Source organism: Leucopleurus acutus (genome assembly GCF_964270905.1).
Source record: "Leucopleurus acutus genome assembly, chromosome: X".
NCBI lineage: Eukaryota > Metazoa > Chordata > Mammalia > Artiodactyla > Delphinidae > Leucopleurus > Leucopleurus acutus.
The window spans coordinates 2,681,055-2,706,352 of record NC_139148.1 but is presented as its reverse complement, the minus strand read 5'-3'; the positions used below and the strand labels follow the sequence as shown (position 1 = coordinate 2,706,352).

The window sequence follows — 25,298 nt, the reverse complement described above, 5'->3', positions numbered from 1 at the left end:
AAAGTATTTCAATAATCCATATCTGTTTTGCCCCATGGATCAGTTAATTGTGTTTTCTTCAGTTACCAACGTTTGGGGATTTTCTAGAGCCTTTTTGCTCTTTAATTTCTGCTCCAAATTTCCGAAGCAATTCCAGTTTTCATTCTATGAATATCTGCCCTTAACTTATGAGGACACTATTATGATTATCACTTACATTCTCATCATCTTTCACTTTTTTTTGAATAAATTATTTATCTATTTTTGGCTGCGTTGGGTGTTCGTTGCTGTGTGCGGGCTTTCTCTGATTTCAGCGAGCCAGGGCTACTCTTGGGCGCAGTGCACGGGCTTCTCATTGCAGTGGCTTCTCTTGTTGCGGAGCACGGGCTCTAGGCACGCAGGTTTCGGTAGTTGCAGCACATGGGCTCAGTAGTTGTGGTCGTGGGCTCTAGAGCGCAGGCTCAGTAGTTTACTGGAACACGCCCATTTGTTTCTGTCTTGTCTGTGGTTTCCTTAGCTCAGTGACAGAGTATATGGACTGCAAAGCCCCAAATATATACTATCTAGCCCTTTGCAAAAAATAGTGGCAGACCGTTCACAAAGAAATAAACCTGTCCACAGCCCTATTTATACTATATGCTAAAACACATTTCAGATGTATTAAATATTTACATGCACATTTGAGGAAATGGGGAGATTTCCAGGTGGGCATGATCTAACCACGTGTGCTCGCTAAAAGAAGAGGGTTTTCTCTGGCTGGTGGCACAGAGTCACACAAGGAAATTCATAGCATGAGATGGACCCAATGTACCACCTGTAGCTTTGAAGGGGCTGCACTAAGGGATGTGATTGGCTTCTAGTAGCTGAGAGCCTCCCTGGGCTGCCAACCAGCCCGGGAAAGAAATCAGTTGTACAACCACACGCAACTGAATTCTGAAAAGCCCCAAATGAACCGGAAGGGGATTTATCCCAATGCCTCCAGATAGGAGCGCAGCTCCGCCGACACCTGGAGTCTGAGGCTGTGGGTAGAGAACCCAAACATTCTGCACTGGACTTCTGACCTACGGAATTATAGGCCAGTGAATTTTTTTTTTTTTTTTAAGATTTATTATTGATTGATTGATTGATTTTGGGCTGCATCGGTTCTTAGTTGCCACGTGCGGGATCTTTCGTTGCGGTGCTCGGACTTCTCTCTAGTTGTGGTGTGCGGGATTTCTCTTCTCTAGTGGTGGCGTGTGGGCTCTGTAGTTTGCATCACGCTGGCTCTCATTGAGGCGTGCGAGCTCAGTAGTTACGACACGTGGGCTTAGTTGCCCCGTGGCATGTGGGATCTTAGCTCCCCGACTAGGGATCGAACCCGCGTCCCCTACATTGGAAAGTGGATTCTTTACCACTGGACCACCAGGGAAGTCCCTGTGTATTGGTTTAAGACACTGTGGCAAATAGGATGCGAGGAATTTGGAGAAGAAGAAAGCAGTCAGGGACGCTGGGGTTATGGACGTGGGAGCACAGGCTACACCTGGGTTAATTTACTTCCTCATCCTGACACACGTTTTCTAGTTTACAAACGTCTTCCATTTGCATGGAAAATGGGTGTCATAGGACCTGCGGGTCAACCAGCTTTTGTATTTCCTATTTCACAAGGCTCACAAGGTATTTTTCCAAATACCAGAAATCCCCTTTTATAGTCCTGGAGGGTAACATACGTTAAAGATCGTCATAGGGAGTGATAGTTAAGATTTAAGAAACAACGAAGCAAACAGCAAGAGATGAAGCCTTATCCCTCTGTGGTTCGTGGGCTGCATTTTCCCTCTCCTCTCTCTACCCCATCTCCCTCTCATTTCTTTGTCTTCCTTCTCTTATTCTCTTGTCATCTTTGCTCGTTTTCTTTCTTTCTCTCTAAATGGAGAATATGCCCTGATCATTGAATCTGAGAAATGTGGCCAATTGTAGGTATTGATAAACATTCTTATCTCACGGAAGATGGGGTGAGTGTAGGGGAGAGGACTGCAAGAAAGTGGAAGGATGGGTGGAAGGTAGGATGGATGGATGAAAGCAAGGAAGACACATTCTTGGTAATTCAGTAAAAGAGGATAAAAATGAGAGATGATAGAAAAATGGCTGACAGTTGGATAGTAGATAGGATAGACGATATATATCTAGAGTGAGGATAGATATTAGATAGATGTATATAGAACAGGAACAAACAGCAAGACAATCCCAAAAGATAGGAAGACAAATGAATCAGGGATAATAGGAGCGGTGTAATACTGGATTTGAAAAACAGACACGGCATCGTCCCCGAGTGAAGATGGTCAGAGTTTAATCTGAGTCCTCTCCCTCCCCTGGCAGCGTTTCTATCAGTACAAGGGCACCAGGGGCTGGGACGGTCCAGAAACGAGGAATATCTTCTCTTCTAAAGTTTTTATGTCTCAAAGGTGTTTTCCTCTTGAGAAGCCCTGGCTCCCTTACCACCAGCCACAAGGGGTCCAGAAGCTCGTCTGTTTCACACATGCGTTCTTCGTAAAGGAGTTGAGAATGGCCCTTGGCCAGTGTGCCGGCAGCCGTGCGCTCCTAAACTCTGTGGCACCAGATACTTCAGTGTCTGCCCACCGCCCTGCACACCGTCCATCCAGAATGCGGACGGATGGTCAGCGTTGGCCAGTGACCCTTTCTTCACATACACACAGAACCGTCTTGATTTCTTCCACTGCACAGGCTCTCGTGGACAGTTGAGCTATCTCGTGGTTTGCTCTCATTGTGTCTCTTCTGTTTTAGACACCCACGTTTCCTATGAAATTTGTGGGCTGCAGCGTAATTCTTGTCTTTGGGGATTGTCTCACTTGTCTCAAGTTCTTCTTAAATATTTTCCAGTGCCTTCTCTTCTTTTTACACTATGTCAACCCTCCTTAAATATCCAGTTCCTTTTCTACACCAACATTGGACGCTTGTTCAACTATTGTCGTGAGAAATGCGTCCTCTGTGGGGTCTTACAGAGCCTTTGTTCTTTGTACCAATAAGTCTAGGATGTGATTAAATGACAGTTAATCTAAGGGTAATAGGTCTGCAGTGGTTTCAAGAACAGATCGCAATCAGCACCGTTAAATACCCTTTCTCCAAGGGTATATGAACACACACACACACACACACACACACACACACACAAGAACTGTATTAGAGACCATGATTCTGTACGACATGGGAAATGCTTCCTTACAGATGCCTCACAGGATGCGATATCCCTTGGGATAAAAGAGTTTAAACACCCATCTCCAAAGAAAACAGGCTTGCCCATCTATGGAGTCCTGGCTCTCAGAGTTGAAAAATTAAAACACTGCTGTATGAAGCATGAGGAGAAAAATTCACACACCCACATTGACAATTATTCTTCAATTCTCAAAAAATACTTAGTAGCACTTAGGATTAGGATTTAAATGAAGACGTGGCAAGAAGCATATCATGCCATCTTTTTCTATTGTATAGAACATGAACATCTTATAAGGGTCTCACCTGGGATAAAAGTCTTCCCTAGCTTCTATGCTAAAGGATAATTACTGCCATCTCAAGAAAAGGAACTGTAAACTTTGAGTGTCTTGTGTAACATGATCTATAGCAGCAGTGTGTGTCTGTGCTTTCAGCCGTTCTCCAGCAAATACCTCATGTTCATCAAACCCTATAGGTAGAATTTTTTTAAAGCTATTCCTACACAAATACCCCTCGTCCAGAAAGCTACCCCCATAGTCCTTGTTCCCTATCAACATTGCTCACTTATTTGCTTCAAACAAGGATGATGTCTAAGCATCAAAGGGCTTACAATCTGCAGGTTTAAGATTGCTTTTAGATTTCAAAATAAATCAGAAATAGATAAGAAATCAACAATGATACAGTAAAGGCAGTTCTTTTGAGTCAAGAAATGGTGCTGTTGAGCCATACTTAGAAGATCTGAAATACCTTTTTCCTCTTGATGTAGGGATGAGTTTGCATTAAAGACGTAATTCCCGTAGCCTTCCCCCTGGATTTCCCTCTCTACAGCAAAGACTAAAGTTGTTTTTCTGAGCGACAAAAGAAAGCCCACTACTGTTATCCCATGGGGTTGGTCTCATCAAAGCCACAGGCACGTAGACCCTGTAGGAAGGATACGCCAGTACCAAGAGTCAATAGGAAAACAGAAGCAATGCATCCCTAACAGAGCAGTGATATCCCCATCAGTCACAGGGGCTGATGTGTTTCAATAATTCTACAGTAATTGGGAAGAAATAGATTGACCTCATCCCTTGATCTGTCTGCAGCTGTCATCGGTTGTGTGAGCCTTCCCGTTGTGTGCTCAGGGCTCTATGGAACGGGTGAGATCCCCACACATTACAATTTCTTTTTAATAAACAAGTCCATGGTTTATATTCCGTACAGTGGGTTTGAGCATACACAGCGCATTTGTTGACTCGTAACGTAGAAGTTGCAGGTAAGTAGGAAGATTCCTCACGTATAGTGGAAAGATTTCTCAGGCATAATAAAAAGCAGATCTCCTGTACTTGTGAATCCCAAGAGAATCTGATACTCCAAGTGGGAGGCCGCGTGACCAACACCTATATAAAGCAGGCATGGCTGCTTCTCCATCCCTACTCTTGGGTGTGTAAGACACACAGCAATATGATTTCGTTATGTACACTGAGTTGTAATCATGAAGCAGCATCCTATGAAATTATGAAAATCTAGAAACCTTTTTTGCAAATACAGCAATAGAAGGACATATTAGACATATGTCTAATATAAAGACGTACACACTGTGTGTCTCACCACTTAGCGTTAGTGATTTAGAGCTGAAAGTAGCAGAGGGGAAGCAGCTGCTGCTTTTCATCACTACGTGAGGAGCTCTGCTTTCTCATACAAACAGTCACTTTTACAGTCGTCGGAGGCTAGGGAACAAGTCTTAAAAGCGGGCCCGTGTAGGAGACAATGATTAACTTACAGTCTTCAAAGCATTAGGCAGAGGATCACGCATAGTAGCGAATTAAAATATATTCTATGTTTTATATATAAATATACAGAAACCTAAGCAGAGTGTGTTGTACACACAACCTAAGATTTGACACGGGGACAGATTGGCTTCTGTTTCATTTTTTCGGACCCCACCTGTTCTAAGCAACTGAGAATCTACCGTCTGCTGAGGATAGGCTATGTCCATGACAAAGCCTTAAAGCATGTTGTCCGTATAGCACTGCTGTTAAGGAACGCATTGTTGCAGTCTGATTTGGGGCAAAGAATGATGATTTCGTAGATGGTAATAGCCATGCCCGCTCCCATCCATTCCAAACCTTTCTGATGCAAGAGCCCAAGCCTGGGATTAAGGAATATCCCTTGATCTTTGTCGTATGATTTCCTTTTCTTATGATCTTGGGTCACTTTATGACCTTTCTGCTTTGGTTAATTTCTTTCTTTTTTTTTTTTAAGAAGATGTTGGGGGTAGGAGTTTTAGTAATTTATTTATTTATTTTTGCTGTGTTGGGTTTTCGTTTCTGTGCGAGGGCTTTCTCTAGTTGGGGCGAGCAGGGGCCACTCTTCATCGCGGTGCGCGGGCCTCTCACTATCACGGCCTCTTGTTGCGGAGCACAGGCTCCGGACGCGCAGGCTCAGTAGCTGTGGCTCATGGGCCTAGTTGCTCCGTGGCATGTGGGATCCTCCCAGACCAGGGCTCGAACCCGTGTCCCCTGCATTAGCAGGCAGATTCTCAACCACTGTGCCACCAGGGAAGCCCCTAATTTCTTTTTTAAAAAAATTTTTATTGAAATATAGTTGATTTACAATGTTGTGTTACTTGCAGATATACAGCAAAGTGATTCAGATATATCTATATATACATATATAGATATATCTAGATAGTTAGATAGATATACATACCCACACACAGTGAAGATTCTTTTCCATTATAGGTTATTACAAGATATTGAGTATTTCCCTGTGCTACACGGTAGGTCCTTGTTGGTTATCTATCTTATATATAGTAGTGTGTGTGTGTTCATCCCAAGCTCCTAGTTTATTCCTCCCCCGCCTTCCCCTTCGGTAACCGTAAGTTTATTTTCTCCGTCTGTGAGTCTATTTCTGTTTTGTAATTAAGTTTATTTGTATCATTTTTTTAAGTTTCCACATATAAATGATATCCCATGACATTCGTCTCTCGCATGTACCTGCTTCCTTTGAAAGGCGTTGGCTTTTGAGTCATGTGTATCAGCAATTCGAAATTTATACACCAGTTGAAGGAAGGAAATCTACATAGACTCAACCGTGTTTGTTCAAAAGGGATATTCGACCCACGTTAGGGAAAAGTGAAACATAAAGAGCTGGTTATTGGAGGTTTAACCACTGGACTGCACTCCAGCTTTGACAAGGCACAAAGTTGGAAAGATTTCACTACCCCTAGTTCAGGTTTAATTCAGTTTAAAGCACTATTAGACGGTTGTCGTATTAACGAGGTCCTAACTGCACACCTGTCCTTAAAAGTAGATTTTTTTGCCTAGGGAAAAGCTGGAACACGACTGAGCCTTGTTGGCTGCTTGCTGGTGGGTGTTAGTTGCAAGATGCTCACGCGATGTCCTCCTTACATCCGTAGCTTCCCATTGGCCGCAAAGCTCTGCCCACCTGTCGACACTGGGAGAAGGTTGGTGTCCGTCCGCCATGATGCCTCCACGTGTCCCTTTGGCCAGTTGCTCCCACCAAGGTAAGCCCATCCGCGAATGGCATCAGGTACGTGACTCCAGTTTTCTTTGCATTCAATACTGGTCTTTTCATAAAATGCAGACTACTCTTTCAAGGACGCGAAGGTAAGATACAGCTACAATTGGATTTCCTGTCTATGCATCCACCCTCCCTGTCTTGCGAAATTTCCCCAAATCTTTGTTCCTCTCTGTAGATGCTCATAGCCCTGAGGTGTTGATATGTCTGTTTTGCACATGTATTATTTTCCTTCAGGTGTAAAGCAGGGTTTCTGAGCTACAACACCATTGGTATTTGAGGCTGGATAATCTTTTTTTTTTCCTGCTTTTTCTTTTATTTGTATTTATTTATTTACTTATTTTGCAGCATTTATTCCCAGGGCCGTAAGTTTTCGTTTCTTCGGTTTCTTCTGGGGTATCTTTTTCTTCTCTGCAACCTCCTCTTCTGGTTGAGGGACAATCTCTTCTTTTTCAGTAAGGATCATCTCAGTGTGTCAGGGAGAGCTCACGTACGGGTTGATCCGACCATGAGCTCTGTAATTCCTGAGCCGTATCGCGGGGGATTTGTCCACCTGGATGTGCTCGTTGACCAGAGAATCTACATCTCAGACCTTAAGTTCAGCGTTACACTTTGTATTTGTGAGCACGTGCAGTGAAGATTCAGCACTCTTTTTGGGCCACCGACCCTGCATCCAGCCCCACTGGACACACCAGCCAACTCCAGCATTGTGCCGACGGAATGGTACCCATCGCTTCTGTAAGGTGACATCCTTCAGATACTTGGTGGCTTTCGGATATGCCTACCCTTAATGGCCCGGGCAGTTTCATGCGTGTTCTTAAAGTGAACACGAAGTTTTGAACCTCTTGATTTGCGTGATCTTGTAGGGTTTTCCGGGTCAAGTGAATAGCAACCCACTTTTAGAGGTCACTTCAGGCTGCTTACCGGAAAAGCGAGGCTGGATGACTCTTTGCTGTGGTGGGGAATGGGTACACTCCAGGACGTTGGGCAGCTTCCCTGGTCTCTTCCCCTGACACCAGTAGCGTCCTCAGTTGTGACAGACATGGCCCAATGTTCCTGGCGTGGGGGAGCAAAACTGCCCCTGTTACAACCCCTGTTGTAGACAGTTAATGGTACAACCCGTCACCTCTTCAACAGACCACAAGTGTCCTGGTGTTAAGAACTGTGTCTTATTTAGCTATGCATAGACCCAGGGCTAGAGCATAACCTGGCTTACCATTAGGTCCTCGGTCTTTATACATTAAATTGCCTGAATCCGGAGAGTAAAAATTCCTTGAAAGAGAAACGTTTTATCTGTCATCGTTCTCTTATTTCAAAAGGCGATGGTTTCTAGAGACAAGATCATAGATTTCATAGATTCGACCACGGGCATGAAATTGGGCGTCCACGTCAATCTTACCATCATATATAAAGACATACAGCCTCAACCTCTCAGAGGGAGACGTGGCATGCAATTTTTCTTCCCTAACTCAAGATTTGGGAGTGGAAGAGACCAATTGTCACCAAAGAGATTTACTTTCATGTTGAAAGCAGTCCATTTCCCCCCTTTTCCTTGTATAAACAGCCCATGGTGTTTGTCTCTTCTGATAAGTGGGGGTCTATAAGCGTCTTATCAGCACTTGACCGTTTCCCCTTAGCCCTTGCCTACGTTAATCAGCACGAGCAGGAAATCGTCCTCATAAACTCACGTCCCAGGCTGCTCTTAAAAAAATCTTTGCGTGGCGGTATCTGAAAAGAGAAGTCATCTCAAGCTGTTCACGGCTTCAGTTTGCCTTAGGACAGGTGTCAGTGTCTGCTTCACATCGTGCCTGTAGGATCACACAGTCAGGCAGGGTCCTGTTGACGTGCAGATGGGGAAACGGAGAAGCTGATGAGGGGCAGGTTGGGATAACGGCCCCCGAAGCTTCAGGAACAGTCAAGGCCTATAGCCGGCAGCAGACACAGGGCTGGCTGCGTCTGAAGGCTGCACGTGGCTGCAGTGTTATGAGCAAGTGAAAACGCTGTACAGAGGGACCCAAGCAAATGAGGTTTCGTTGTCCTTGGCAAACGCTTGGGTTCGATTCTAAGTACCATGAACGGTGATGGACCCAGTTGAAATAAGGGAGGGGCTCCATCAGATGTATGCTTTAGGAGTAGCGGGGGGGGGGGGTGAGTTATGCTCCAGTGGAAGCAGAGAGAACAGCAGGAAGGCTGATCACGGGGCGAGGTGAAACATAGGGCGGGGGCGGGGTGTGGGTTTCATTTTGGAAGTAGGGTCAAAGGTACTGGCTGATGGATGAGATGCACAGGGTCTGGGGAAAGAGGAATCCATTATGACCCTTTCACTGTGGCTTAGACAACACCACGGGATCATTTGCAGAAATGGTAAAAATGGACTGGGAGGCAGGCAGTTTTGTAGGATGAGAACCAAACGTTCTGTTTGGAACATGTCCAGTTGGACATGTCTGTTGATACAGAAATTGAGACAGTGCCAACATCTGGAGCTTTTCATAGATGTTGTGGTTACGAGTGTCTGTGTGTGTGTGTGTGTGTGTGTGTGTGTGTGTGGTATTTTTTTTTTTTTTTGATGTGGGCCATTTTTTAAAGTCTTCATTGAATTTGTTACAATATTGTTTCTGTTTTCTGTTGTGGTTTTTTGGCCCCGAGGCATGTGGAATCTTAGCTCCCCGACCAGGGATCCAACCTGCACCCCCTGCATTGGAAGGCAAAGTCCCAACCCCTGGACCGCCAGGGAAGTCCCTATAAACTTGTTGAGAAGAGCACGTGGCTCGTGAATAAGTCCCTTCGGTGTCTTGTGTCATAAAGGGAATTTGAAGCACGATCCAAATATCCATTGAGAGAGAAATGAATAAGTAGGCATCTGGTATACCTAACGCAGAGGAATTGCATGTGTCCCTTAAAAGGAAAGGCATAAATCATTCTGTGGTGATGTGTAATCATGGCACAACATATATTAGGTGCAAAAATAGCATGAATGATAAGCATGGAGTCATTTCTGGATTAAGGTTTTCCAGAACCAACCGAGATTTATTTTAAGGAGTTGCTCACTTGATCGTCTGGACCGCAAATGTGAAACCGGAAGGGCCGACCGGCAGGCTGGAGACTCGGGCAGAATTTCTGTGTCACCGGCTTGAGGCAGAATTCCTTTTTCTCCAGGCTTTCTCAGGATTTTTTTTTGCTCGTAAGGCCTTCAGAGATCGGATGGTGCCCTTGCACACGATCAAGGGTCATCTCCCTTAAAGTCAACTGAATATAGATGTGAGGTACGTCTACAAAATACCTTTAGAGCAACATGTAGATGACGGTATGACCAAATGCCTGGGCACCGTAGCCTAGCCAAGTTCACACATAAAATCGACTGTCAGAATTCTGTGTATATTAAAACAAAAACGGACGTGTTGTCTGTAGATCTGTGTACGTATATAAAGGAAATGAATAGAATGGTACGTAGCCAACTTTTTAACTGATGGAGGGATTTGTCTCTGGGATTGAATTGGGTTGAGAGGAGATAAAAAATGTGTAACAAAACGAGTGTGACGCTGAGGATGTTTCACTGGAGGAGATAGGTCACTGCTACAGGAAGAAAAATTGTAAATTGTGTCCTCACTGTAAGTAAAACATATAATTTTTATATAACCCAAAAGATATAAAACAAACAACAACAAAAAAACTAGATCATTTATCAAGAAATTAAGTTGCAGACAGAATTGGAAACCTGAAGAAGTTTTGCAAAGACATTCACACCTAAGGTGGGAAGGTGGGCTAGGTCCCCCAATTTTTGTTAATCACCCTCAACCTAAGGAGATCAGGTCAAACTTTACGTTTTGAATAACTTCATCAGCTTTCTTGCTCGCTAGTCTTAAAATACATTTTAAGTTAAATAATAATGTCAGTTACTGTATTTGCCACCCTGTTTTTGAGAGAAATTCACAATGAATAACAAGGGACTCAAAATGGTTGTTTCCATAGACTCTAATTCCGGTCCTAGGACTTTATCCTTAGAAATGTGTCCAAGAGGCAAGTTATTACAGGAGAGGGTTCACAGCATTTTGAATTTTTGAGCTGCTAAAAATAATCTAAATGCCCAATTTTAAATAAATCAAAAGAAGGTTGCATGACGTGATTTTTTTTCTCTTTGCTTTTTCTTTCTTTTTTAATTGAAGCATGATATAATTTTTTAAGTGAAAAAATCTGGTACAAAGCATTTTATGTCCCAATTATGTAAATATGTACAAATATCTAGCCCCAGTGAGATTGAAGAAAATTGAAGGGATAGAAAGTGAGATTGATTATGAAAGATAAATGAATTTAAAAGAAGACTGAAAAAATACCTACATTCTCGTATAAACTAGACATGAAAATCCTCTCTCTTGTTTCCACGTTTCTTTCCTCTAGTGCCGATGGGTTAGATTTGCCTCTGTCCACGAGCGTGATAAATTCCAGGAGGCTGGATGGGGCATAGCAGGGGAGAGTCCACAGGTTGGGTTATCTGTTCTTCAAGGTTGTGTGTTGTCAGCCACTATGACTTTTATTCTAAAAGTGACAAATCCTGGACTCCGCCAAGAGTTCTGGTCTCCTCTCTGCTTCTTTGGAAGCTCCGAAGCAAGAGTGAGGCCGTCTAATTATTGGAAGATCGTTGCTTTCTACATTCTTGAACACCGGTGGGTACACAGTTTCTAGGGCTGGAGAGTCTAGAGGTGGAGACTGCACAATCATAGGCTAGCCGGGTTGGATGTTCTTGGTAATTTTTATTTTCTTAACTGAGGTCTAGTTGATTTACAGTGCTGTGTTAACTTCTGCTGTACAGCAAAGGGATTTAGTTATACTTACATATACCATCTTTTTAAATATTCTTTTCCATGATGGTTTATCACAGGATATCGAATGTAGTTCCCTGTGCTGTACAGTAGGACCTTGTTGTTGATCCATTCTGTGTATACTAGTTTGCATCCGCTAACCCCAAACTCCCAGCCCTTCCCTCCCCCACCCTGTCTGGCCCACCACAAGTCCGTTCTCTATGTCTGTGAGTCTGTTTCAGTTTTATAAATAAGTTCATTTGTGTCGTATTTTAGATTCCACGTATAAGTGATATCATATGATGTTTGTGCTTCTCTGTCTGACTTACTTAGTATGATCATCTCTAGGTCCATCCATGTGGCTGCAAATGGCATGATTTCATCCCTTTTCAGGGCTGAGTAGTATTCCATTGTATAGATGTACCAGCTCTTCCTTATGCAAGAGATGTGCTTTCTTACTAATTTTTCTTCTCCCAAAGAGGCTGCTTTCAGCCTCTGTGTGGTCCAGAGCTTCTGTGCCCTGGGAAGGGCGTGCTTTCTCTCTCTCGCTCTGGCCACGTGCTCGTTTTCCTCTTTGACCTCCGAGCTGGAAAGCATACTTGGATTTAGTGTCCCTGCACCTTTTGGAGGAGAGGATGTGGAGAAGCACATCCTGCCAAGCATCTGTCCATCCACCTGCATCTGCTCTTGCTCCAGTATAGATAATGAGTGATCCGTGCGTGTGAGATAGAAGGGGGGCTTAAGAAGTATCAGAGAGAGTCTTAACAAGAGGCTGCAGGGCAACTGGAGGTGGGATAAATGTAGGGTTTCAAATAATTGCGAAATTAGAGGGTTCGAAGGAACAGACTCGTTTATTCTGAGGAGATAGGTGCTTGGATCTTAACTCCACTTCCTACACAAAAGTAAATACTAGATGGCTTAAACATCTATATCTATCCATTATCTTTCTGTCTATCCATCATCTGTGTTATCTATCGACCTCTGTTATCCATCATCTATCTGTATCTACTTATCATCTGTCTATTATCTATCTGTATCTCTACCCATCATGTATCATCTATCTATAAAAGTAAATACTAGATTACATAAATGTCTGTACCTAGTTATCCATCATCTATCTGTTTCTATCCATTTTTGATATTATCTTTCATCTATCTATATCTATTATGTATCTTTATATCTATTATCTATCATCTGTTTAGCATCTGTCTATATCTGTCATCCATCTTTGTCCATCTCTCTGTCATCTATCTATTTAATATATTAAAAAATCACAATAAATTTTAAGTTTTTGAAAAACAAATTCGATTTTGCAGAGTATCAGCTAGGAAAATCCATTTGAATATCAGGTTGGAATACATAAAAATTAAACCTTTATCATGGGGAAAAAAGGGCATTATGAACAGAGTGAAATGGTAGAATAAAGATTTGGAGATGTGTTTTCCAAAAGCATAATTAAAAGCTGCTAAGTAAGGGTAATTAACTAATTAAATTATGATCTACTTATATCCTTTGGGACATTGTGAATCCTTTTAGGAGGCTAAGGGAGGTCTCTCGGGACTGGAAAAATGTATAAAAGTTACTGTGATGATATAGAGGAGTATTATATATTCACACGGTGGTCGTATAGCACGGTGGGGACAGACTCAACCTTTTCGCTGCAATGTTCAAGTCTCCCTCAGGCTATGTATCAACGCTGTGGTCCTGGGCAACTTCCTTCATCCATGTTTGCCTCTGTATCCTCATAAAAATAGCTCGACTTCAAAATAACCCTATTTCAACTAAGAGGGTAGGAGCAAAAAATGAGACGTGTTGGCCTCTGTGTCTGGACCAGGGTAATCATTCCATCGGGGGGAAGGTCCCCCCACTCAGGCAGATACGCAGAGCAAAGTCCAGGAGAGAAAGTCATGAAACGATGTCTGGTGATTCCCTCCTAGGACTGGATCGATCTCTCTACCCATCTATCTGTGTCCATACACACTCACTGTGGATAAAGCATCTTTGAAAGGTTTTATGAGAAACTAAGATAAGAATCTGGGTCACAGGAGCAGGCTCACCTAGGAATAGTCCTGGGAAAGGGTTCACCTCCTTTAAAGCATTTAGATGGTGCCGCCCAAGGTAAAAATGCTGTCACAGAGAAAGCGTGGTATGTGAAAACATAATTAACACTATGAGTGTTGAACTTTCAATTCTTCAAGCAGTTTTAATGCTTGCTGTGCTGTTTGAAGTATTCTTTATTATCAGATGTGTGCTTGTCCTAGAATTGCTAAGAAATGAGGAAAAGATGACTGGGAACTTTCTTCGGGGCAATTTAATTATAAAAGAGATGAATCCTCAAAGATTGTGTCACTGTGAGAGGCTCTTATACAACAGGGGAAAGAAAAGCCATCATACCTTTAAAGGAGACTGATTTGAAGTCTTGGCTCTTATTCAGATGTTCACAGTCTGTCTTGTACAAGAACAGTTGTTTTGACATAAATAGATGGGGCTTTGAAGAAGTAAATTTTGTTATAAACCACCAAAAGGGAAACATCATCCCATTTAAAAAGAAAGCATGTCCCAATCTTCAGGGGACCTCAGTTTATTTTTACTTACCCTTTAAAGATCATATATTGTTTTGCAAGAACGCTTTGCAAAAACAGAAACCAGAAGTGACTTGAAATATTCATTTTTACGAAATGTATTGTGGTTGGTTTATAAGACTTCATAGCACTTGGCAGTGATACGTCAGAGTAATGACATTTAAAAATACTTGAACAGAAAGAGATTGCACTATTAAGCAACTTGGTAAAGAGCTTTTAGTACTGTTATTGATATGACAAAGGAAACCCAATGCAGTGGTTTAATTGGACTCTGTACAGTCAAACAAAATAATCCACAAGAGTAAAATCGCAGTATTGGAAATCATTTTGTAATTCATTTTGCAAATTATTTGTTTTGTAAAATAAAGCCAAACATTTGTGTAATCAAATCCTACAAAATGGGTTAATATCAGATTGATTCTGGGAACTCCCTGGCACAAGACTCTGCTCACACTGCCAAGGGCCCAGGTTCAATCCCTGGTCGGGGAATTAAGGTCCCACAAGCCACGCAGCTTGGTGAAAAAAAAAAAAAATCAGATTCATTCTAATCTGAATACTATTATTATTATTATTATTATTATTATTATTATTATTGTGTGGTACGCGGGCCTCTCACCGTTGCGCCCCCTCCCGCCGCGGAGCACAGGCCCCGGACGTGCGGGCCCAGCGGCCAGGGCCCAGGGGCCCAGCCGCTTCGCGGCATGTGGAATCTTCCCGGACCGGGGCACGAACCCGCGCCCCCTGGATTGGCAGGCGGACTCCCAACCACTGCGCCCCCAGGGAAGCCCTGAATACTATTTTAAAGGGAAAATATTACCATGATGTTCCATGTAGGTATTTGTAAATGTAAAAAGAGCTTCCAAAGCCGCTGTTCCAATGGTAAGGTAGGTTGTGCAAACAGATAAGGCAGATATGCAAACAGCACAAACCAGGGATAAACCAGTACGTCCTTACAGGTATTTTATAGTGTGATTCTAGTTTTTTTTTTTTAAAAAAAAAAAAACAGGACTTCCCTGGTGGCGCAGTGGTTGAGAGTCCGCCTGCCGAGGCAGGGGACACGGGTTCGTGCCCCGGTCCGGGAAGATCCCACATGCCGCGGAGCGGCTGGGCCCGTGAGCCATGGCCGCTGCGCCTGCGCGTCCGGAGCCTGTGCTCTGCAACGGGAGAGGCCACAACAGTGAGAGGCCCGCGTACCACAAAAAAAAAAAAAACCAAAAAAACATAATTTGCCAAAGTCCTATGATAATCTTATTACACTTGAATACCAAAAAGAAAATGGAAGTTACCCCAAAGAACGTTTCTGCATTCAGTACTTCCATCCAGGTTGTCCCTTCTGTGGCAAAGAACGGCGCACATCCTACCAAAACCGTTTCTTCTTCCCTAGTACACCTAACTTCCTTGTGCTTCACTTTATTGTGCTTCACAGATATTGCCTTTTTTTTTTTTTTTAATCTCAAATTCAAGGTTTGGGGCAACTCTAATTGAGCAAATGTCTTGGCACCATTTTCCAAAAGGCATTTTGCTCACTTTGTGTCTTACTTTGGGTCATAGGTTGGTAATTCTCACATCTCAGACTTTTTTATTATTTGTGTATCTGTGATGGTGATCTTTGATCAGTGATCTGTGATATCATCTTGCAGAAAGGTTATGGCTCAGATCACGACTCACTGAAGGCTCTGAGGATGGTTTGAATTTTTCAGCAAGAATGTCTTCTTTAGTTAAGGTATATGCATTGTCTTCGGCTTAATGTTATTGCACACTCAACAGACGACAGTCTAGTGTATACATAACTGTTATATGCAGTAGGAAAGCAAAACATTCCTGTAACTCTCTCTGTTGTAATTTTGGCTTTATTGCATCTCCAAGGTGTATGCCTGTAGTAGGCGACCGGCTGGGTGGGGCTGCTGGACCCCAGCCATAACTATGTAGTTGAAAATAACAAAGTTGTTAGTAGCCTGGATCCCTGCATGATTCCGTGGAGCAGAGTCAGCAACCAGCCTGGAAAATGAGAGACAAGCTTTTCTGTTAGAGCTTCCGCCTTTTTAGGTTTTCATATTACAGCGTTATAACTCTTTGGCTGAATACTGCATCCTGAGTGATTTATGCTACCATGTCTTTTTCTTCATGGAAAGTCTAGTCATATTGTTCTGATATTCAACGATGCAATTTTGAAGGCATTTTTACTTCTAGTATATTTTTGGATGGGAAAATATGTAACTTCATTAGTTTCCTAAAATTTTTCTTAGGATCATGTTTGAAAGCTGAAGCTGTCCTTCTGAAGCCTTGCTGGAAGCAGATAAAATAACGTTCAGGTTTTCTCATGCTTGCTTATATATGTGTGCAAGGATAGTCCCTTAATTTTTTTTTTTCTTTTAAATTAGAAGTTCAAGAAGTTCATGCTTCATTGTGGAGTGACAGTGAAATACTTGGAAGATAACCAAACTGAAATCAGAGAACCCTTTTGACTCCTAGCTCTGAAGGCTTGGGGCTAATTAACATCTTCCATTTGTAGTTTTTATATATGGAATAAAATGTCAAAATATTAAAAATTCTGGAACAAGTGCACAAAATAGTGAACTCGCTCCTTATCAGCTTGGGGTCTTCAGCTCCTTCAACATAACATAAAGAAGTTTTGATTTTTATCTCCACAGAAAGTAAAGTCGGTTAAGTGACATTTTATTCCCACCTTAACTATAGTTTTTGTTTGGGGTTTTTTTTTTTTTTCTTAATAAGAGTTATCTTTTCCCCCCCAAAAGGTAGCTTTGAACAACTCTGTTCTATTTTGATGGGGTGGAATTTACGATTTAAAAACAAATTATTTAATTGAAGTATAGCTGATTTACAACGTTGTGTTAATTTATGCTGTACAGCAAAGTGATTCTATTATATATACATATGTATATTCTTTTCCCATTATGGTTTATCACAGGATATTGATCACAGGATATTGAATATAGTTCCCTGTGCTATACAGTAGGGCCTTGTTGTTTATCCCTTCTCTATATATTAGTTTGCATCTGCTAACCCCAAACTCCCAATCCATCCCTCCCCCACCCCCCTCCCCCTTGGCAACCACAAGTCAGTTCTCTGTCTGTGACTCTTCTTCTGTTTTGTAGATAAGTTCATTTGTGTCATATTTTAGATTCTACATATAAGTGATATATGGTATTTGTATTTCTCTGACTTCACGTAGTATGATGATCTCTAGGTCTATCCACATTGCTGCAAAAGGCATCATTTCATTCTTTTTTATGACTGAGTAGTATTCCATTGTATATATGTACATCTTCTTTATCCATTTGTCTGTTGATGGACACTTAGGTTGTTTCCATGTCTTGGCTATTGTAAATAGTGCTGCTATGAACACTGGGGTACATGTATCTTTTTGAATGATAGTTTTTGTCTGGATATATGCCCAGGAGTGGGATTGCTGGGTCAAATGGTAGTACTATTTTTAGTTTTTGAGGAACCTCCATACTGTTCTCCATAGTGGCCGTACCAATTTAACATTCCCACCAGCAGTGCAGGAAGGTTCCCTTTTCTCTACGCCCTCTCCAGAGTTTTCAACCGGTAAGTTTTTAAGTGCAGTGAGGAAGAAATAGAAAACTGTGTTGGAAAATTATTTTAAACCAAATTATTACGGCTTTACTTTTTACCAGAAACTAGGAAATAACGTATTTTTTAGTATGAAGACTATAGAGGTATTTATGCTGAATTTTTCACTTTAAGTAAGATACGTATGGATTTCTATCTACTGGTTTTCTTTTATTTCTTATCACGTGGCTTTCCTTTGAGAGAAGCATTTTATTCCCAGCACGCACAAACTTGAACATGGCTACTTCTGATCTGCATTTTGAATAAATGTTTCTGATCACAAAGGTGGGACAGTTTGAATCGTCATACTTGCCTATTTCAATTTTCATGCACGTCCAATCCCATACATTGCAGATATGAAATCTGTATGAATAGTTGTTGATCAGTGATGTATATATTTTACATAAATGGTTTGATAATTTCAATTTATTGAGCATTAAAAATAAAATGTATTCTACATCAAAATACAAAGTAGTATTCATCACATCCTAAAAATAAATGCGCTATGTGCACTGACTGATTTAAACTTGTGACCACAGACAAGTTATTCGTTCTGAACATTTGAAGACGTTCTTCCTGTTTTTTCTGTAGGAGTTCAATCAACTAATTACTCTCTCTATCTTCTACTGGGAGCATCAGGTTTCTTGCTTTCATGATATTATATCGGCTTCTCCATTTACAGTTATGTTGTGTTTTTCTTCAGTCAGTACTTGCTTTGCTGTGGACTTTTAATGAATTTGATATTGAAGCTCATCCTATAAAATTTTTTTTCTAAATATAGACAGTTCATAAACATTTTACATACATATTTTATAAAATGTTATGCTGTATCTGAAAATGTCAGAGTATGTAATCGTACTAGTTTCAAAACTTTTTTCACAATTATTTTTTAGAACACCAAACCATGCCCCTACGAAAGTACTAGTCTACTGAGGTAGGGGAAGGTTGTCACGGGAGATGGGAAATACCGAATGCTCTATATTGACCAGGCATTTTGATGTATATGCAGCAGGAATGGAAAAGGAGGGAGTTTCATGCATGCCTGTATATTTCTCCTTTTCCCATAGGCTTATAAAGGAGATGGCTTTTTTGTTGGATGAACGTACATAGTGCTGCATGGTAATTCTTTCTGTTTCTGACTAAAATGCTAGTACTTTTAAATCCAACAAACATGTTAAGAACCACCTCAGAGCCATCTGTGTTCATGTTAGCAGAAATCACCTACAGGTTTGCTTCTCTAGAATTCAAAGCATAGCAAATATAAAATATCTCGCTCCATGAAGTGTAAGATGAATTCCCAGCCGCTCTCTGGGTACAAAGTTTACTGGGCAAGTCTGGGCAGATGGATTCGTGCCAACACAAAGAATAATCATAGAAACAGGTATAAAGAATAATCATAGAAATAGGTATAAAGATGTTTGCAAACCAGCAGCATGAGCTTCCCAAAATTAGGGCCGGTTTTCCACCGGCAACCACCAAACGTGATGCATGTATCTTTCAAGTGTGGGACACATTGGTCTACCATCTTTCACGCCTCCGTCCCATAACATTCAAAATGCATCGGGCATGAAAGATACACAGAGCTTGGAACAGTAATAAGGGATCCAAGTTTGTTTCTTCCTGAAGGTTTTCTATCTTCGGACATCCGACCACCTCTGACAGCGTATGTTTGTGGTAAACTAGGTTCAGGACTTAGGATGGTAGCCTGCAGGAAACTGGGATGTGGAAAATTTATTTTTACTCTGTAGAGCAGAGGCCTGACCTCACATTCACTGACCTCGCAGAGGCAGGCCACCCCACCTAGAAAGCGCGTGTTGACCATTTACTCTGAGGAATCAGAATTACATATACTATATAGACTCATAGTACAGAATTGTAATCTTTTACCCAAAAAATCTCTGTATGTCCCATGTACAGACTAGACAGCGAGAGGATTGAACATTCCTAACCAAGAAAGGAAGAAGCCATCGTTACCAAGTCTGAGCTCGTACTGCTGCCACAGGACAGACCAGTAAATGGGGGGTGAGGTCCTGGGGCAAGGAATAGCAACTTTATTTGGAAAGCCAGCAGACCGAGAAGATGGCAGGCTAACGTCCCAGAGAACCATCGTGCCCAAGTCAGAATTCAGGCTTCTTTTATACTAAAAAGGGGGCGGGGGGTGTGGTTGGTTCTCGCAGACGTCTTTGTGTGGGAGTCCTTTGTTCTTGCATCTGTCCAGGTAGGTCAGGTCTTGATGTTCCTGTAAACCTCCAACAAGACGAATGTTATTCTCTGTTCTGCAACTTTTTATCTCTATAGGAGTGGAAAAGTGTTACACCCTTAAAGGTCAGAGCCTTGAGAATGGGCTCTCCTGTATATTTCAGGCTCTAGGCAACATTTTTAACTTGAAGCTAAAGCAATAGACCAGCGGTCGCCAACTGTTTTGGCACCAGGGACCGGTTTCATGGAAGACAGTTTTTCTGCAGACCGGAGTTGGGGCTGACGGTCAAATAGTCATGCGAGCAATGGGGAGTGGCGGATGACGCTTGAAGCTTCGCTCACTTGCCCACCACTCGCTTCCTGCAGTGTGGCCCTGTTCCTAACAGGCTGCGGACCAGTAACCGTCGGCGACCTGGGGTCTGGGAACCCCTGCAATAGGATACAAAGGTTAAAGTTAAAAACAGATCCAAAATGGAGTCAGCTTTGTTCTTATGTACTACAGTATCATTTTCCTGAAGATTCTGTCTTTGTTTAAAAATTTTTATTGGAGTATTGTTGATTTGCAATGTTGTGTTCGTTTCAGGTGTACAGCAAAGCGAATCAGTTATACGTACACATATATCCACTCTTTTTTAGATCTTTTCCCATCTAGGTTGTCAGGGTATTGAGTAGAGTTCCCTGTGCTCTACAGTAGGTCGTTATTCGTTATCTATTCTATATACAGTACTGTGTATGTGTCAGTCCCAGTCTTCCAGTTTATCACTTCCCCCATGTTTCCCCTTGGGTAACCATAAGTTTGGTTTTGATACCTGTGAAGACTTGACTGTGGGGGAGATGAGATTGGTTTTAGGAAGAATGCTTTTGCTCTAATGCTGAAAACACCCCAGACCAACTATAGCAAGTTAAGTAATCTCTATCCAGGGCCCTATGTAAACAGGAAGGTGCATACTTAATGCAGAGTGAGGGTTCTCTGTCAGCTGCCTTACAAATATACTGCATTTCACGTTCTCGAACATTGTCTGCACTTGTTGTAACCTGGGAACGTTGAGAAAGTCTCAAAGCTGGTAATCACTACACTAAGATTTTAAGCCTGGGTGAAACGATCCTCAAAACGCATGATTCTAAGCTTAAAAGCATCAGGGAACAAAATACTGGTCCACCTTCTCCCTGAGATTCCAAGGACTGAGGAAGCCTTGAGTGTCTGTGAACTCCATGTCACCCAAACAATTTAAGGAAGAATTGCCATGACTTCGATGAAGAGAAGTTTGAATCAGGGATTTGTAGAGTGACACAAAGAAATGAGAAAACATATCTCAAATAAAAAGAAAACTATTCAGGGTTAATTTACAGGGTTCTCTGTAATTAGCCTCTTATTTTTGTGTTCAGTATAAACTAAACCAGTAATAATCCAGGTTGTGATGAACACTTCCAATATAAAAGGATAGAAGTTACTTGTGCAGGTCATACTGACCTTATACAAGCATGAGTACATAGAATAACCACTTGTGGGACTTCCCTGGTGGCGCAGTGGTTAAGAATCCGCCTGCCAATGCAGGGGACACGGGTTTGAGCCCTGATCTGGGAAGATCCCGCATGCTGTGGAGCAACTAAGCCCGTGCACCACAACTACTGAGCCCACATGCTGCAACTACTGAAGCCTGCGTGCCTAGAGCCCGTGCTCCACAACAAGAGAAGCCACTGCAATGAGAAGCCCGCCCGCTGCAACTAGAGAAAGCCCGTGTGCAGCAACGAAGACCCAACGCGGCCAAAACTAAATAAAAATAAATAAATTTGTAAAGAAAGGCGTCAATGAAGTCATCTATGGTTTTATTTCCATTTACATTTTATCGTTTCATTTACTTTAAATCTTTGGATTTTATCAGCAAAATCTATTTTAATTCATAACTTAAAATAATGGATCAACCTTACGTAGTTTACAAAATAAGACACTACTGGTTGAATTACTCCTTCATGAAAGAAGCTTTGTTACTAAACTGTAATATTAGAGTTTAAGCTTAAATATTCTCTCTAAAATTTTGCCTTCAGTTACAAGGTCTCCCATACATTAAACTGACAGATCCTTTCAATCCAGCAACAACTGTTGTTTTCCTTGCCCCAGTGAAAAATAAACTGCAGGAGATTCCTGGATTAACCAGAGAGATTGGGTCCATGTGCATATAGTTGTCTCCAACTGCAAACTCTCTGGTCATTACATGTGTTATATGATTGAGTGTAGTTGCCAGATAATTTCCTAGGATGTAATTTGTGTTTCTGCATTGACTTAAAGACTGAAATATTGGGGCTTCCCTGGTGGCGCAGCGGCTGAGAGTCCGCCTGCCGAGGCAGGGGACGCGGGTTCGTGCCCCGGTCCGGGAAGATCCCACATGCCACGGAGCGGCTGGGCCCGTGAGCCATGGCCGCTGAGCCTGCGCGTCCGGAGCCTGTGCTCCGCAGTGGGAGAGGCCACAGCGGTGAGAGGCCCGCGTACCGCAAAAAAAAAAAAAAAAAAAAAAAGACTGAAATATTAAAGACTCATAAATTAATGAAGTCCTCCTCAGATAACTGTATCAGAATCAAGTACTGAGGTTGAACCTCTCTGCTGGACAAACAGGCTCATTTGGCAGGCACAGAGTGAGAATGCCGTGTGGCTTTCACTACATTTAAAATTTTTCATTTGACCTCAGGGTAAAAAGAAAAAATAGATACACTCTACTACAAATGATTTGACAAAAGCCATTGGAGCAAATGACCCTTGCTTTTTGCTTCATGTGATTTTTTTTAGTTTATTTTATTCAACTATAGTTGATTTACAATGTTGTGTTAATTTCTGCTGTACAGCAAAGTGATTCAGTTATACATGTTTGTACATTCTTTTTCATATTCTTTTCCATTATGGTTTATCACAGGGTATTGAATAGAGTTCCCTCTGGTAGACAGTAGGACCTTGTTGTTGATCCATCGTACATATACTAGTTTGCATCTGTTAATCCCAAACTCCTAATCCTTTCCTCCCCCACCCCCTCCCCCTTTACAACCACAAGTCTGTTCTCTTTGTCTGTAAGTCTGCTGCTGTTTTGTAAATAAGTTCATTTATATCATTTTTAGACTCCACATATAAGCGATATCATATGGTATTTGTATTCCTCTGTCTTACTTCACTCACTATGATCATCTCTAGGTCCATCCATGTTGTTGCAAATGACATTATCTCATTCTTTTTCATGGCTGAGTAATACTCCATTGTATGTATGTACCATATCTTCTTTATCCATTCATCTACTGATGGACACCTAGGTTGCTTCCATGCCTTGGCTATTATGAATAGTGCTGCTATGAGCGTTGGGGTGCATGTATCTTTTTGAATGATAGTGTTGTCTGGATATATGCCCAGTAGTGGGATTGCTGGATCATATGGTAGCTCTATTTTTAGTTTTCTGAGGAACCTCCGTACTGTTCTCCATAGTGGCTGCACTGATGTCCATTCCCACCAACAGTGCAGGAGGGCTCCCTCCTTGGTGTGACTTTCTATTCCCTGAATTCTTTCTCTTTTAGTCCGTGCTCCTTGGTTTGTTTCTTTCCTTCTGCTCCATTTGTCAGTATCTCCACGTAGTATCTTCCATTTGCCTCACAAGATCAACAGTCATAGCAACTGCAAACAATGACAACACCAAAGTTCCCAAATCTACAGACATTTCAGGTGACGTTCACTCTGCCCTCACCTCCTTCTCCACCATCTGCCTCTATTCCTTGTTTCAGTCCTGTAGTTTGCACACCTCCTTGTTAGGGATCATTCTTTGTGAGGCCTCTGCTATCAGGGAGCGACGTCTGTCCTCACTTTTTCTGTCGTTTCCCTTTTCTCCTGGCTTTCGTCCTCTTGAGAGACTGTAGTGAACACGTGCCAGCCTGTTTTCCTCGTGTATTTACCCGATTTCTTTGTAATTGAACCCTCTTGCTTCCGTGCTCCCTTATTTCTCCTGAAGATTTGGGGTAGATCCAGTTCCTCCTGAATCATGACGTTTGTCTTCTCTTGCCTGCGCCCCCAATATTCTTTTCTAATGCCGTGCATTCAACTCCCTTTTCTAAAAGCCACTCCCAGACTTCTGTCTTCATTTCAGAGCTTCCTGAAAATGCACATTGCTTTCCAAAAGGTTAAACATTGTCATGTCTCTTTGGATATCTGATAGCATCTCAAACTGGAAAAGTCAGTGGTGATTTTATGAGCTTTTTAAAAGTTAGAGTTGATTATTATAACTCTATGTATTATATATTGTAACAGTTTCAGGTGTACAGCATATTTTATAGATTATAATCCATTTAAAGTTATTATAAATTATTGGCTCTACTCCCTGTGTTCTACATTGTATCTTTGTACCTTATTTATCTTATACATAAGAGTTTGTATGTATGGTCTTTCTTCAGCCATCTGAGCCTAGCAAATTTGTTTTATAGTTTATTTAGAGATCATGGTGCCAATTAACTGGGAGAAATTATTTCTCATAAATTAGAAATATAGATGAGGGCAGCTACTAAAAGGGAATTTCATCTTCTAATATGAAATCTAGGCTTTATGATCTCCTAGGGAACCGTCAGTGTCTATGTTTTTTCCCATTTTTACGTGGCACTGGGAGCAGCCTTAAGAACCATTAGATATGCTTCCACAGTACAAAATGCTTAGAGCCTCCATAAAATGAACATGTTAAAAATAAAATTTGGAAATCAGTGCAAATGTGCTGAGTGAAGAGACGTGTATATTGAGAGGGTCATCAAGAGAAAGTGTTCCAGTGGTTTCACAGTAAATAAAAACTCAATCTCAGGAGTACCCCCCCCCCCTTTCTTTTTTTTTTTTGCGGTACGCGGGCCTCTCACTGTTGTGGCCTCTCCCGTTGCGGAGCACAGGCTCCGGACGCGCAGGCTCAGCGGCCATGGCTCACGGGCCCAGCCACTCCGCGGCATGTGGGATCCTCCCGGACCGGGGCACGAACCCGTGTCCCCTGCATCGGCAGGCGGACTCTCAACCTCTGCGCCACCAGGGAAGCCCAGGAGTCCCCTTTTAATTAAAGTGGAATTTAAGAATATTTCAGAGTGTACTACTTATTGCATAGTTTAAAGTGTAAGATTATTTTTCCTGTTTATGAGAATAAGCCATGAGATAAAAGAGGAATTCTCATGAAAACATATAACACAAAAACACTTGAGAATTTCTCTCTGGTGAACTTATTCATTATTTATGCATAATTCCATTGGATTTTATTTCACAAGGACTTCTATTTGCGTTAATTCAATATCCTTTTGTACATAGTTTGATTCTGAAATGTCTGAGAATCTACAACATTTTTGGTAAAAGTCCTATTCAGAGGAGAACGTCACACCATTATTTATAACACACAGTCCTTTAAATTGGATGGAAGTGCAGCTGGCGTCA

The 25,298-nt window shown here is 41.8% G+C and overlaps 1 pseudogene across 1 annotated transcript; it reads right to left on the bottom strand.

Annotated features, from left to right (window-relative positions):
• Positions 1–6,894: 6,894 nt before the first annotated feature.
• LOC309978071 (large ribosomal subunit protein uL22-like) lies at positions 6,895–23,888 on the bottom strand (annotated as a pseudogene). The gene is made up of 5 exons: positions 23,712–23,888; positions 20,826–20,911; positions 20,219–20,305; positions 11,961–12,121; positions 6,895–7,601 (listed from the first exon to the last, which is right to left on the bottom strand). The product of its transcript is annotated as a large ribosomal subunit protein uL22-like (transcript).
• Positions 23,889–25,298: the final 1,410 nt, after the last annotated feature.